We start from the raw sequence: 16,029 nt of genomic DNA, 5'->3' as shown, positions 1-16,029 counted from the left end.
TAATACAAACTAACACATAAACAACATATGTACAGTGTTATTTGTTTACTTTTTAACGATTACGTGAGATTATATATGATTATCCTGGTTAATAACAGGGATAAAAGTAAAAGTTTAGGCATTTTTTAGGATAATTAACATTAAACATTCATGGTATAGGCAAAATAACATATTTACTTCAATAAGAAATGAAATGATTCCAGGTAAGTGTCAATCTTGTCTTTTGAATTTCTCCAAACAGCATCTAAAACATGTGAGAGAGTGATGTGAAGGTTAACCAGTTGTTTCAATCCAGTCGTGCACGGTGTCATTTCCTCTGTCAAGGACGTTGGCAGAGGTTGTGAGAGCGGAACAGTCTTTCCTGTCCCTCTCCGATAACAATAAAACCATCTGGTGTCAGTCCCCACTCCAGTGGAGGGAGAGAAATGAGAGAGACTCCTGAGTGGAAGGAGGGAAGCCTGATCAGGGGAGATGGAGAAAGGGCATCAGACAGGAGGAGACTGAAGAGCAAGGAAAGGACAAGAAAGGTGGAAGAAGCAGAGGAAGCAAGGTGACAGGAAGGATTAGGGAAGGAAACGTTGGATGGACAGAGGGAGAGGAAAGATAAATAATAACAATTCACTATGTTCTTAATGTTTGTTTTATCAGTTTATCATCTTTAATGTGGAGGAAATAGTATGTAGTCTTTTGAGAGAATTTGTCATTATTGTCATCAAGCTTCTCTCTCGATGCTTCTTGGAAACTGGTCTTATTTAACCTCCAGCCCACTTTGAAGTGTTTCTCTTGTAGCTAGAGGCCAAGTGGACGTGGCAGCCATGTCCTGACTGAGGGGCCACTTCCTCTAGCAGATACACAGGTCAGTCAGGGGCTCAGTTATCCTGGTGATGGACAATATAGTGTATATGATTTATTTATAAAAGCCTCTGTCGAGCTACAGGCTGAGAGCTCATCAGTGTAAAGCCTCAAAATTTCACCAGGCTTTATTTGTTTAAAACTTTTCATACAAAGTGCCTTACAGAATAAAAGCAATAAAAACAATAACAGTAAATGAGTAAGGATATATTTGAATGAATAAAATAAATATGTCTATAGCTGTGGGTAAATTAAAAAGCCACCAGGTGACGGTAAAGGCCTCGCAAGGGTTCTTATGTTAAACCTGACACATAATAATAATTAATAGGAACGTCCAAGACAATTACTAGGTTTTAGAAATCAATAAAATTAATAAATAAACATGTATTAGAGAAAGCAGGGTCATTACTTGGATGTTAAAAGTGGGAGTTGTAGTAAAGCAAACGATGAGACTTGACTGTTTCCCACCATCACAGGGACAGGGACGTATGGAGGAGAGGACCGGGCCCTCGTCACAATCCACAAACACACTCATCCTCTTTGGTTCGGATACAAGGACCAACAAGAGCTCGCTGAAGTTGTCCACGTGCTGCTCTCTCAGCTCTGCCCCTCACATGATGATTCGACCCGGACCTTTTTTTATTCCAGTCCTCGGTGTGTATAGGATCAAATATGGAGGAGCTGGAGGTGGTGCTCGGTGCCTCAGAGCTGCTCCAGCTCATCTCTTCTCCTCTTCAGCTCAGAGAGTTCCTCCGCCAGTTGTTTGATGAAGCTCTCTGCTTCTTTTTTAATCATGTCAGCGAGCTCAACAGAATGAATCAGAGCAGAGAAGTATACACTCTCTTCATTGACTGTTTGACCTCCTCAATCTTCACTCGTTTCTGCCTGATCGTCGGATTTCAGCTCTTCTTGTCCAGCTCAGGCTTATTCCCCTTGTAGAGGAGCAACATGATGCTGTATATGATCGGTTTAGGTGCACACACACACACACACACACACACACACACACACACACACACACACACACACACACACACACCTGGTCAGCCTTGCAGAGCAGCAATCTCATGCGTCTCACACTTCCTGTCTTCAAGCTTCTCCACAGCATCCGTCAGCTCTATGTGTTTTCAGAGCTGTGATGAGCCTCCAGGTGAGTCTCACAGCAGGCAGCACCTCGGGCCTCCAGTTTGGTTTCGGTGCAGACTTCACAGTGTGTCTTCCTCCGGGCCGTTACCAGCTTCCCTCACAGCCAACCGTCTGAAGTGAGCAGCCGTCTTGGATGAGAAGGTGTTGGCCCTCAGTCAGAAAGCTCTTTGCATGTTGGGAGCTGGTGGTGAACAGCAGTATTCCTGTGTTCTGCGGTGCAGGATGTGTTCAGTGACTGTGTCGGTCAGCAGAGCACAAACACTGAGCTTCAGATGGGAAACTCCTGGCAGCTGCCATATCTGCACCGTGTAAAGATGGACCACATGACAGCTCCCCAAATAGAAGTGAGGCCAAAGCGTCTTGATCGCCACCTGGTGGCTGGCTGCATCATAGGAAATAACCCCCAACTCCCTCCTTGTTGGCAGAAGGGACATAGACCAAATTAAAAAGTCAAATTACACATAAAATGTTCTTTTTCTCCACTAAGTATGTTATTTGTTGACAGCTGAGACTGTCCCGATCGCTAGTGCACAGACTCTAACTCCCGTGTTCGTATCCAGGATATTTTTGCCTCATTTCTGGATAGCTGGAGGAAATGGAGACATGTCGTCCATCTTCATGTATAATCTTTAGTCTAAGCATTTCAATTTTGATTACAATTCATAATCACTTATTACTTGAAAACCATTTACTTATAATATTAAATAAATAACTCTCAGTCCTGATGGGAACCTCCTAACTGGACACGGATACATTCTGTGTGAATGTTACTTATGTAGCCGAGTTTTTTTTGTCTTTGGTGTCGTCTCTGTTTTCTTCCAGATCATCTGATGTGGACACAATCCTGTCTTTCCCGTATAACTGCCTCTCAACACAGTGTTTTTGTTTCTCAAAAGCTCGACAGAAAATGTGTTGATCCAACACTTACATACAAACAGACCTCACACAGTCTTGATTACATATGTTAAGTGAGCACATGTTGCAGGTATAAGAGTTGATTAGTGTTGAGTAGACTGAATTTGAACAAATTATTAAATTTGTATTCATTATTATTCAATAATTACCACACTTAAGTTCCTTTAGCAGAACATTAGACCTCAAATATTTGTAATAATGTTTGATAAATATCTGAAACAAACTGTTTTATCAAGGCCCTCCTCAACTGATCAATTACCAAACATCCGTCTGTGCTGAGGTAAAACACTGTCCTGATTCAATTTGCATTCTGTATTACTTGTCAAACTTCCTTGTGTCTCTGCCTTAGTTTGGCAACTAATCCCTTGTGTTGAGTGACTTTTTTTTTGGCGGTTACTTCATGTTGACTTCACTTCCTCTTGTTTCCCGCCTCTTCGATCACCTGCATCTGTCTTCATCACTTTTTGTTTCTGTTTCTCTGAGCGGCAATTTTCAGTTTTGCTCACCATCATGATCCCAGTTTGTTCTTCTTTTTTTGTGGAGTTGTGGATTTTCAGTTTGCCCAGCTGCCCCCCAGTGCGTTGCGGTGGTGTCTGAAATCAGCTCATTCACTATCTCCTGTATGTAGAGGACTATATAGTGAGCTCAGGCAAAAATGAACACTTTCCAAGTGACCTTCCTGCCAATGCCGCAAAGGCAATGCATGATATTGCATGATCGGTTTTACACAACTTTTCATGATGCATTGTGGGACACAATGAGTCCACTATAGGGTATAAACATTCCCCTAAACATTCTGACATCACAAAAAATCCAATTCACTATATAATGCCGTTTATAGAGATTGGTGAGTGATTTTGGACACAGGCTGTTCACTGAATTAAAATTTCTTCTTTGCTGCACTTCCTGCTGAGTCCTCACCTGTCTTCAACATAACAAACGCCACAAAGCTGGGTGACCGTTCTCTTGTTTTGTCTTAACCCTTTGTCTCTGCCTCTCCTCTTAGATCACGTCTGCTCCTCCTTGTCTCTCGGTTTTCATCAGGTCAGAAAAGTGTTTACGTGCAGCTCTGCATCCCTCAGAAACTTCTTTGACATTATTGGACGCATGAATATTGCAGTGTTCCGTTCCCGCAGAGGCAGTGTCCACAGTCATGAAATGTTAAAGACATAGACCGTGCAGCACCAGACCTTTGTGCAAGCTTGGCCACACTTGTACTTTGTTATTCAAAAACCATAAGTTAGGAGAAAATCAATGCAAATCTATTTTGTGCATTTGCAGTCTTCATATGTCTTCTCAGAGCCAGGGCTTTAGGACTGTGTGAGAACTGTGGCGCTCTTTCTAATTTCAGCTGGTGTTCATGTCTGAGAAACAAAGATTGTCTCTTGTCCCGACAGGATTCACGAAGATTCTTCAAAGAGAGCAGCTTTTCTGATAAATAAAAGCGCTAAGTGGTGCCGTAGCTTTGCAGCTTAATGTCTTAAGACCTCAGGCAGTAGTCTAAATATTTAAATATCTAAAATAACTCAACCCTTGTGTAATGTCAGCTCAAATCCAGATGCTTCCTCTGACAAGTTGCAAAAAAAGGGAATAAACCTTCACTGTTATATACTAGTCGTCTTGATCGCCCCCTGGTGGCTGCGGTACAAGTCATATTGTGGGGAGTTCCAGGTTGCTTTATGAATCTTTAAAAAAAAAATGGGATGAAAGGTCTTGATGGTGAGCCGAGACACAATCAAGACCTTTCATCTTGATTGTGTGGAGAGATTGTATCAGCCGGAACCTCGTCACCAGGTCTCCCTGATCCCCTGATTGCTTCTGTGCAGACTCTGGTGGCTCTAAATGATGATTTCGGCACAAGATGGCAGCGTTTGTTTTCTTGCATATTTTGGCTTGATTTCTGGATAGTGGGAGGAAGGAGAGATATATTTATATACACTCGATGTGCTGTACATACTGCAGCACCCAGGATGAGAGGCATCACTGTTTTCAGTCGATGTTTACTGACATTGGTTTTCCGCACTTTTCCCGACCATTAGATAAAAATCCATCCATCCAGCTCATGGACAACGTTCTTTCCGGCATCTCTGTGGCTGAAGAGCAATTTTTGCACCAAGAAGTAAATGAAACATGACGCATTCTCATGAAGCTGAGTGTCTCGTGTTCATATGGTCAAAGATGTTTAAATATAACTCCAGAGCCTTTTGTCCCTCCGTGTTTTTATATCTGCAAAATACTTCAAGGACACATTGACAAGGTCACCAGAAAAGAGTCAAACTGATCTACACACCCTGAAGTTAGTCTGTGATGTTTAAATTAACTCTGTGATTTTGCCATCAGTGCAGAGCAAGTACCACTGTCAAACAATGACAAATTTAAGCTGTTAACTATCCAAGCAACCCTCCTCTTCCTCCAATCACAGGCGAGTCCCCCAAAAATTACATTTGGTTCATCCTGATGCTGAAAGGGCGGGATGTCGCTGTTGCTAGGAGACATCCTCCTCATGACTGGCTGGCTCTCCTTCAAGGCTGTAGAGAGGAGCCAGGGAGGAGGGAGTGAGGATGTACAGCAGGGAGGGTTAGCAAGTAGAGGAGAGGAAGAAAGTGAACAAGTATATCAGAGGAAAGATACAGGGTGAGGGATATTGGAAAAGAAGGAATGGGGGAATGGGAAAGGAAGACAGAAAGGAGTGGAGGAAAGAAATAATGGAAGGAGGTGAAAAGCAGAGGTGGAACAGGGCAGCCCAAGAAGGAGAGAGGGCTTGGGGAAAGGAAACATCGGTAGAAAGGAAAATAAGGGGCTAAAATGGTAAATGAACAGAGGGAGTAGGGAGTGAGAGAAGTGAAGGAGACTTGGAAACTTGGAAAGAAATCAAGAAAGTGAGGAGAGAGAGAGAGACGTGCAGACGGCTATAGTGGAGGAGAAGGGAAACACCTAATGTTTTGTCAGTCGTTATGTAATCTGCTTTCCACTGTGTGTTGTCGAAGACTCCGCCCCCCCCGGTATTGTCCTGGCAACAGGCCGTCAGACTGATGTTGCCGGGGCGTGACTCAACTGTAATACTTTGCATCAGTGGACGTGCCTGTAGCACTGTTTTATTAACATGCTGGAATGTTAGAGTCAGATAGGTGCATGGTCATACTGCACACACACACACACACACACACACACACACACACACACACACACACACTCACACTCACACTCACACACACACACACACACATGCATTTATTCACCGAACCATTTTATTTATTTAACAGAGTGGGATTATTAATATTTACAGGAACCCAACAGTAGCTGGTAGTCAAGGGTCACCTGGTTCAAGTTAGAAGCAGCCACAGCATCTGTTATATAGGAGGTGGAGAGAATTTCTTCCCTTAAAGAGGAGCAGGGAAAAGCACTGAAGACTTGTTATCGATGGGAAAGATGTTCACACAATAACTGCGTGTAGAGACGGAGGACATGACAGCTCCCCAAAATAGAAGGCGACACATCTGGATTGCCCCCTGGTGGCTGGCTGCAGTATAGTTACCAAACCCTGCATCCTCCATGTTAGTAGATGGGACATGGACCAAACTAAAAAGTCAAAGATGTTGTCGGTCAATTTAGGTATCGCTATTATGCAACTGACACAGTGCATGTAATGCTCATTTTTTTAGTAAGATGGTTTTAATTAATTATTTATCTATATTAAAACTGGACCTTGATACTGAAGCTCCACTGCATGATCACCACTGTAGAGACATGGCACAGCACATTTTGTTTGTTGTTCAGTGAGAACAGTGTAGGTTCATCCAGTCTGTTGTGTGTTACTATAATAAGCACCCATCCACATTTGGTATGTGGGTCACCTAAATTAAGACAAATAGATTATGGCCGATTTTTAGGAATACTTGGATTGAAGTTGCGCATAAACTTTGGATATCTATCTAACTCTTTTTAGATACACTATTACGTTTTGTTTTAAAGAAATGTACTTAGCTAAGTATAATGCCATAGAAATACAGTAAATTACTTATATTCAAAATATTAACGGTAAAATAAAAGTTGTGATTCGTAGAATGATTCAACAGGAAAATATAGATTTATTAAACTTTTAAAGTGTAGCTAACAAGCAACACGAGGGAAGATACTGTATAAAAAGAGTTTTTAGAAGATGGAAACATTTCAGGTTGCAGCTTTACCGAATAAATTCAGTAGCTATAGATTCAATGTGTCTTTAAATGTTTTTATCTCAGCTCATAATTGATCGTATCAGTCAGTTTGGAGCATAGACTGTTTATAAAGAGTTCAAAGCCAACATTTAAAAAAATGAAAATGTTCCACATTCGTCACAGACAGCTGTACTTAAAGAGTGTCGGAAGTCCAGTGCGGGCCACCAGGGGGTGCGTTGCATCTCCACAGAGCCCTCTGCCCACTCTGGCACCTGTATTTAGAGGCTTAAATGAGTTAACAGACATAAAATGAGGTAATCCGCAGAGCTTGCAGTGCAGCGGGGTTGGTGAGGCTGCGCTGGGTGCTGGCTCAGCGTTGTGTTTATCCCCCTGTGGAATCGACAGAGCATAAAAGAACTGCTGCAGCGAGCCGCTCTCATTCACAGCCGGATTAGTGCAGCATTTACTCCTCTTTTTATTATCTTTTTCCTTTTTCTGCCCCTGAAAACACAGACATGAACACACTATCAAGTGACCTATAGCTGACTCCCAGGGCGTTGCTGTCCATAGGATCAGCTCTTTGCACTTCATCCCTGGCTCTCCTCCTGCTTCCCTCACATCTGGGTCAGAGATAAGGGAAGTGTGACATGTAATAAGCATAAGCCTCCTCATGCTCTTTTTTCTATGCACATTCTCTTTGCTCTCGATTATTTTGAGAGGGTAATACAGCTTTTTTTCCCTTGGACATGAAACATTGAGGGTTCTTTAGGTCAATTACATAGATTTCACAACCCTCTCCCCCTGTCTCTCTCTTCCCATAAAGGCCTTGGAGATTGATTTTTTTTTTTGTTATTACCTCTGTCCAGGTTGGCAGAGCTGCAGCTATTTTTAGAAAGAGGAATTGCTTTGGGGAACCCCTCTAAGTGCAGCTGCCTCCGCCTCTCCCTTCTCTCTGCACACAACACACACCTCAAATGCGGATGTGCCCCTGCTCAGGATAATTCCTTCCTGGGGTTTAGTCGGTTTATTTCATTGTCGAGATTGTTGGACTAGAATCATATGAACGTGTCAAAGAAAGATAGAATCAAATAGAGCTTCTGGCATATGGCTTCAAGAAATATGATGAGTATTAGCAGGTATATGTATGTGGAAAGGTATGAGTTTCCTGAGGACCATCTGTAAGCACAGATGATGTTGATCCTTTACAAGTGACAGTTTGATCCGACGTTAGCTGGAGCAGCTGATGAGCATTTGCACATAGCAAAGGACTGAAGGACACAGGAGCTGCTGTGGTGCTCTGACACCGAAACCAGTCGTTCATCACTGGAAACTGCAAAAAAAAAAACACGAGGGAAGCGATGAATGCACCAGAATTTTATACATGTGCAATTTGTTGGAAAATCCTACGCAGAAGATGAGTGATTGATAAAAGCTGAGAGTGGATTTAGCTGTTTTCACACAGTATGTGGTTGTATTTTCCCCCGACTGCCCAAAATAACCTTATTTACTACGCAGTGAAAAAGTTATTATGCAGCTTTTAATGAAGGTAATTTGCCAAAGATTGGAGCCGATCACAAGTAAACCTTCTATCTGATTTACCTGAATAGAAATTTCTAAGTTGTTGGGTGGATGCATCTTGTGATGATTTTGCAGAGGTTTGTGCAGCCCCTCCTGCAACTCCTAAACGTTAAACTGTTTCAAAGTATTATTTCTCTTCAATCATTTCAAACAACCTCATGGTGGTGCTTTGAGAAAACTCATCAGTGATTATCCTCAAGCAACCATCAATATCTGGATCAAATGTCATGGCTGTCCATCTAGTAGCTGTTGAGACATTTTTCTGCGATCGTTACAAACATGGGTGGTGCTTGAGCAAAAGTCATGGCATCTATTAAACCAGTAGTGGGGATTATCCTCCAGGGACAGCGAATGTCTGTACATACATTTGAGGAAATCCATCGAGTAAATGTTGGGAAATGTCAATGAAGAGGTCACATTTTCACCAGTTACTGGTGTTTGATATAACAAGTCAGTGGTTCCCCAGGACTCAACCTCTGGGGATCATGAATGTCTGCACTAAATTTCATGTCAATCCAGGAAACAGTTATTTTTTTGATCATCCTTTCATATGGATGAAAGTTGTAGACAGACCATTACTGTCATCCCTATAACCACTGAGATAATTTCCCATGTTTGAAAATTCGTAACAACTTGACAGTACTTTTTCTCATTTGCATCATTTGTTCCCACAGTGAGACTCACGGTCTGTTGGTTGTTACATCTGTTTTTCTCCTCCTGATCCAGAAACAGCACCGAAGACAAATGCTTTGCATGCGTCGTCCCTCTCTGTCTCGTTAATAGACTCCCAGCTCCTGTCTCGGGTTTCTCTCATTTAACTTAGCATCGCCATTAAAAACAAAAGCCGATCTGGAGGTGGCGTAGCAGGCGAGATCATCAACACAGCACAGTTTGTTCAGATTGAGTTTCCCCTCTGCAGCATTTTAACACAGGCAGCGATGTGGATGTGCAAGTCCATTTAGCTAGGGCGCTGTTTATCTGGTTTGATGACCTCTGACCTCTGAAGGATGACACGCGTGGACAGATTAAGATTCTTTCAGGAGAGCGGCCTCTTTTTTGCACCGTCACTCTCCATCTCTGAAAAGGACAAAACATTATCCAGCATATCTGAATAAATGAGTGTCTCTGCTCTGATGAAGTCCTGCTCTGTCTCCCTTCCCTGTTTTTCTCCTCTTCTCCTAGTCGACATCAGCAGGTGATGGATTTGTCTGTACTTTCTGGAAAAGAATCTCAGGATACCTGCCAGCCCAGTACCCAATTAGACCACAGAGGTGAAACAAGCATGTTGTGAACATCACTCTGGAAACACGGCCACAGTGTCGGTGCTATTTAAAGAGACCTTGTGGAAGTTTTTGCTGTTTCTTAACATCATGAACATAGAGATCTGAAATAAAGCTTTGACTGTCTTGACCCAACAAACAAAATAATTTTGTTCTTAGGTTCTGTGATAGAAATTCAAAAAAAAATATCTTAAGAGTCTGGACTAAACCACCCCCCCACACCACTCCCCCCAGCCCCCCTCAGCCAGCGGTTCAAACCATGTCCCCCATCCTTTCCTGTCCCTCGACTGGTCCCACTGCAAACGTTATGTGGTCAACTATTTTCCCATGGTCAGATGCATTATGCTGAGCTCCTGTTTGTTATGAGGATGTGGCTTTTGATTAAGTGCAAAGAAACCGTACAGACACCACAAATAAATGGTGGGCTGTTATCAGTTGTGTAATGGATGCTTTATAGAGAGCAAGAGATAGCCGGAGAGAAAAGTAAGTATTGTGCACCGCAGGAAATCATGAAGATCTGTGTTCAACATCTATTAGTGTAGTGTAGTGTATTAGTGTTTTCTTTTTATAAATGTGTTAATAAATGTGATTGTTAAACAACCATTAATGCATTCCTTCAAAGAACTAATTTAGTCTTCAGCTCAAAAAACACTTTTAATTGTCACCTTAACTGACAAATAAGCTGTTCTTCAGCAACCTGTGGAATAGGGTTTTAAATAATAAGAGCTTGGTGGCTAATTACATTTACACAGACTGACTTTAAACTGGACTGTGAGATATTAGTCCAAAGTAAGAAAACTCTTTTTCGCTCTCCCTTCATCGTCTTTCTTATTGCCTATAGTCCCGGGCTGCATCGGTGGGGGGGCAGGCTGCTATAAATAGACCAATCACTTTCACATCAGTGGTGAAAACTGATTCCTTTTGTGTTCCAGGTGACATGTCTTTGCGATAGGAAAGGATTTCCGGTCTCATCTGCGTAGATCTCACCCCCTGCATCATTTCTTATTATCCTGCAAATAATCCAAACCTGCCACAAAAAAGAAAAAACGGCTTGCTGACGGAAAGGTCACCATGTTTTTCTAACATTTAAACTTTTTTATCTCTCCGCCGAAAACCTTCAGAGAAGCGTCATTTTGTCATAGATCTAAAGATCACTACTTGTTCCCATCAAATCCCCGTTGTCAACTCTGTGGCCACTAATGAACTCTCCGGATTGTCCCTGAGTCGTGGCCGTCCCCCCCTGTACTCATGGTGGGCTATGATTTCTCCCACTTAGCCTCGGTGTGCCACGGCTGCCTGACTCCTAACAGCTCTATATGCATGTGCTGTCACTGAGGCTGATGGCAGAAACAACAGAGGAGAAGAAAAGGGTGGTGGTGGTGGAGGAGGAGGAGGAGGAAGGAGGGGGGGGGGGGGGGGGTTAGCAGTCAAAAGAAAGCCTTGCGATGACTCAGAGATTTTTGAAGCGCTGCCTCCTCTGGTTGCCAGCCTGCTTGTCTGTTGGGCCGACAATCTGCTGACTCCTCATCGCCTTATCAGACACCTCGGTTGGTCTCTCCTCGCTCCGGTTACGCTCCGTCCTGAGCCACACACAGAAATAACACGTCTCCAGGATCTGCATTAAGGGGCCTGTTTAGAAGTCAACTCATTTGATATAAATACAAAAATATAGTTCGTATACTGCATGTTTATCATAAACTGAAAAATAACTTTACCCTTACACCCAAAAAGAAACCGTAAGCTGAAAAAACAGCACGCGAGCAACTGTAACTGCATCAAGTGACAGAGTGGTGTTGAATTTAGAGTTTTGTTCAGCATCTCAATGCATCTCGATGAGGAAATTTGTCATTTTACAGGAAGGTAGAGGCTGACGACCTGTTGTGTTGCACCAATGATGAATAACACAAACTGTGATTGGCGTTTTTGTGTTTGTTTGTTAGCGACAGGCAGATGTTTTGTCTTTAAAACCTTAGACAGAGCCACGCTGTTTCCATTTGTCTCTAGTCTTTGTGCTAAGATACGTTTATCACCTCCTGGCTTTAGTTTTATTCTTGATGCAAAGACACAAGCATTGGAAATCTATATCCAAAAGCCTGAAACTATTTGTTTGACTGTCATTTTTGGATTCTACAGATCAGAAGAAACGAAATGTGTTGAGTCGTGTTAGAAGACACCAGCCTCCAGATTCTGGCTCCATGCACCCTGAATGTCCTGGAGGGAAATGATGCATTATTAGTGTGTTTTTTGACAAAGACAAACTAGATGTTGTCTCTGTGGCTACATTCAGAATCAGTTCCATGAAAGTGGATCTCCAGTGGTTTAGTGTAACTTTTTTTATAACGAAATGGAGATGGACTATGTGAGATGTCCTGCTCTAAATCCCAAATCACTATATTCTTCATTTGCTATAATGCAGTCAACCAAAATCTTGTTTGTAACACAGGTTCTTTGTCATGTATGTGTAGCCTCCAAGACCAATTGTGAAATGTGGGCAGCTGTGGCTCAAGAGGTGAACCAGCTCCTGGCTAAAAGGTCAGAGTTTAGATTTCCAGTTACACCAGTCTGCTCATCAAAGTGTCTTTTGGAAACATAATTAACCGCTTATTCAGTTTTTGCCATTATTGCCCTAAAATGTGTGAATTCAATGTATACATGATAGAGAAGTGCTATAGACTTGTAGAAGCTCTGTGTGTTAATGGGTGAATGTGACTTGAAATATTTGTATTTCAGCATCTCCAAATCCCAGCTCGGTCTCTATGAAAACATGTGGGCGATGTTGAGTTTTTTGTGTCAGTTTTATTTAGTCTCCGTCTCAGAATGAAAGACGTGACATATTTACACCCATTTTCGGTGTGTCTGTACACAGACATAAACACATTTATCTCGGGTTGCGTGGTCTCTTATAGAGTAATGCTCCCCACACCGCCTCTGGTTTTCTCACCAAGCAGACAAGCTGTGAAAGCAGGAAATGGTGTGATTCTCAGCCTGGTGCCGAGTTGTCTCCGTGCGTCCAGGTGTCTGTTCACTGAGAGCTCCGAGCCAGAATCTGTGGTGATACCTGACAGCTCCCAGGTGTGGGAGTAAATCTGAAGCATGGCACTGCTGGAAAAGAGAAAAATATATATCCAGATTTTGCCATACAACTCTCTGTTGGCTGTGGATGAAAGTAAGAGAAGATGTGTGAGCTCTGCATGTGAGATTTGAAGACCTTCTCAAAACAGGCCATGAATGAACATGAGAGGGGAAATCAGAATAACAATGCCACCCATGACTTTGAACTCGGAAATACGTTTAATTCATATTCATTGACGTGTCACTTGTCTGTTTATTGCAGAAGACACTGGTTCTTGCAGAAGCAGATTTAGAAACTTGAATTATCACTGCGATGTCCCCCAATGGACGACATTATCATAGACTTTATGTTCACATGGACACAATATTCCAATATTAACTCAATTAAGACAATAGTGTGAATAAGACGCTGCCATGTAAACAGCATTTTAGAGTCATTAAATCATTATTGCATCAGGATGAGCAAAATTAAGACATTAGACCTTTGTCACATTATGTAGACGTGGATGTCTCAATTTTGTGGGTGGCTGTCGCTCACAATGGGGTCGTCTAACCAGAAGGTTGCTGGTTTGGTTCCCAATTCCTCAAGACTGGAATCCAAAGACGGCAAGATACTGAACCCCAAATTGCCCCTGACTGCTCTATCAATGGTAAATGAATGGTGGGTGATAGAAAAAGCTCTGCGTATAGAAGTACTGTAAAAACAATGTATAAATACGGGCTATTATACAGATTGCATTATAAATTCCTATTGGAGTATTTGCAGTTACCAACTCTTTGATGTCATGATAAGACCATGCTCTAACACTTAAACGGGAATATGACTGGAATATTTTATTTATAACTTATGTAAACATCAAAATCTAAATGTCTTATTCAGGTTTCAATAGTTTGAATAGTAAATTCATAGTGATGAGTCTTGTACAGGTCATACGGAAAGTTTAAGTTTAGTCAGGGGGACAATGACAATGCATTTCTGGATAAACATTAAAAAAAAACAATTCCCCTGCAGGGAAAAGAGGGAGAGCCGCAAATGCAGCAGGAAACTAGTGCGGCAGAGACACGGTCTGCCGGGAGGAGATAAAAAGAAAATTGGACGAGGACATTAATGTGTTTTATGTTACGCACGGATAAACAGATGTGATGTAAGATGCAGAAATCTCCGTCGCTGATGGCGGAGCATGCTGCAAGCTAGCAATCAATGGCAGGGTGACTCAGTGAGAGTGGAGGCAAGGCCGTGCAGGAGGTCAGGTCAACAGAGGGCGCCGCTGAGAGCTTTCGGACACTGGGTAGGCTCGTTATAACTGAAGCTCCAGATGCCGCTGAGGCGTGTACGCACGTCAGGACTCAAGAAACAGGAAATTGATTCTGATCGACTTTTACCTCTGTAGAGCAGCGGAGGGCGGACAGAGCATCAGTAAATATGGGTAGATACAGTAGAGCGAGGTGACCTCACGAGGCACCAGCTCTGACAAAAAGGAAGGAGAAAACTTGGTGTAATGTTTTGAAATAGAAGGCGCTATTTTTAGTGCAGTGGGTGATGCGCAGCTAAAAATCCCTGTGTAGCAGATGAATATGTGGGGGCTTGGCTGACGTAGTTCTTCTATTATATTGATTTAATGGTGTTGTATTCTGTAAATGTGTTCTCAGTGTGTATGTACAGACATCAGATATTAACCATCGGATTTGACTTTAGTCAATCGTGTGTTCACATACGTACTGTGAGGGGCCTTTGATGCCCTTTGATCTTACTTTAATTATTCATGTGTTTATTTATGATATATTGTAAGGGATCCGTGGGTGTCCAATAAGACGCAGAGAAATAAAATAAATATTGTAACAGAACAAAAAGATGAAAACTACAGACCACAGACAGTAAACATATCAGTTTAACAACAAAACATGGTATGCAAAGGTTTTGGGATTAAGGTAGTTAGTTTATACCCAGAATGAGGTTTTTAAGGATATTTAACTGAACCTTCTTATGTATCTTCTTTTGTCTTTTATTTTGCTATACACTATTTTCCTCTGGCACAAGTGGCCTTGATCTAGATGTGACAATACCAGGTGACCAGTCCACCACTTTCAAAGGTCGCTCAATTAGCCTGGAAGCCTCAACCCTGGTCGGGAAGGGGTCATGTAGGAGAGCTGGGTGACGCGTGTCGACCCATGCAGGTGGATCATCGACAGGAGCTCATACCCACATCACTGTATCAGATTGAGAGGGGGATTACTTTCGTTGTCTGCACGTCAGTCAGTGCACCGAAATATCTTAGAGTACGTCATTAGCATAGCACCAGATAAATATGGCCTCTCAGGTGCTATTACTGAGATCATAAGTGACGTTTTGCATATAATAAAAGGCCTCGGTGGGCACCATCTGTCTGAAAAGTGTGACTCATTTTTTCCCACTTTGACGCCGACTTGAGATCATGATCACTGCCTATTTTTACACAACTTTTTTTTCTTTTGTGCGCCTCATTCTTGATTTAGAAACACACACATTCGTATGTCTTTTTTTCGGGTTTAGAAGCCACTTCATGCAGCCTGATGAATCATCCGGCAGTGTGCAGGTTTGCCGTGTTCAGCACAGCGGCTGGACGTGGCGTGAGAGCTCGCTCTGAGGGCCGGGACCCGCCGACCACATGCCAGCGAGCAGCCGCTGACAATGACCTCGCTCTGCCCAATCCAGCCGATGTGGCGCTTTTCATTGAACTTGAGGATTAGAGGCCAGTTGTTCCTCGTCTCCTCAGAGGCCCAGTGCGCTCTCCCAGTGGGTTATTACTCACACACCGACAGCCACACAACATCAGTGAAGGTGACACTTTCTGCTGGGTGGATTTCAGTTCAGGGTTATGAACGTTGAGAGGTTTATACAATGTTCATATCTTGTTGTCTAAACTGTAAATGTGAGTAGGGAGGGTAAAGGTCGTAGACTGAGATGTAATTCTGAGATAATGTGAATGAACTGGAATCTAAAATAAATAAACTGCCTCATAAAAATGGGCCCAGACTTTTATACCGACATT

Source organism: Pleuronectes platessa, chromosome 22, assembly GCF_947347685.1.
Source record: "Pleuronectes platessa chromosome 22, fPlePla1.1, whole genome shotgun sequence".
Taxonomy (NCBI): Eukaryota; Metazoa; Chordata; class Actinopteri; order Pleuronectiformes; family Pleuronectidae; genus Pleuronectes; species Pleuronectes platessa.
The sequence above is the reverse complement of the archived record's forward strand: the minus strand, read 5'-3'. Positions refer to the sequence as shown.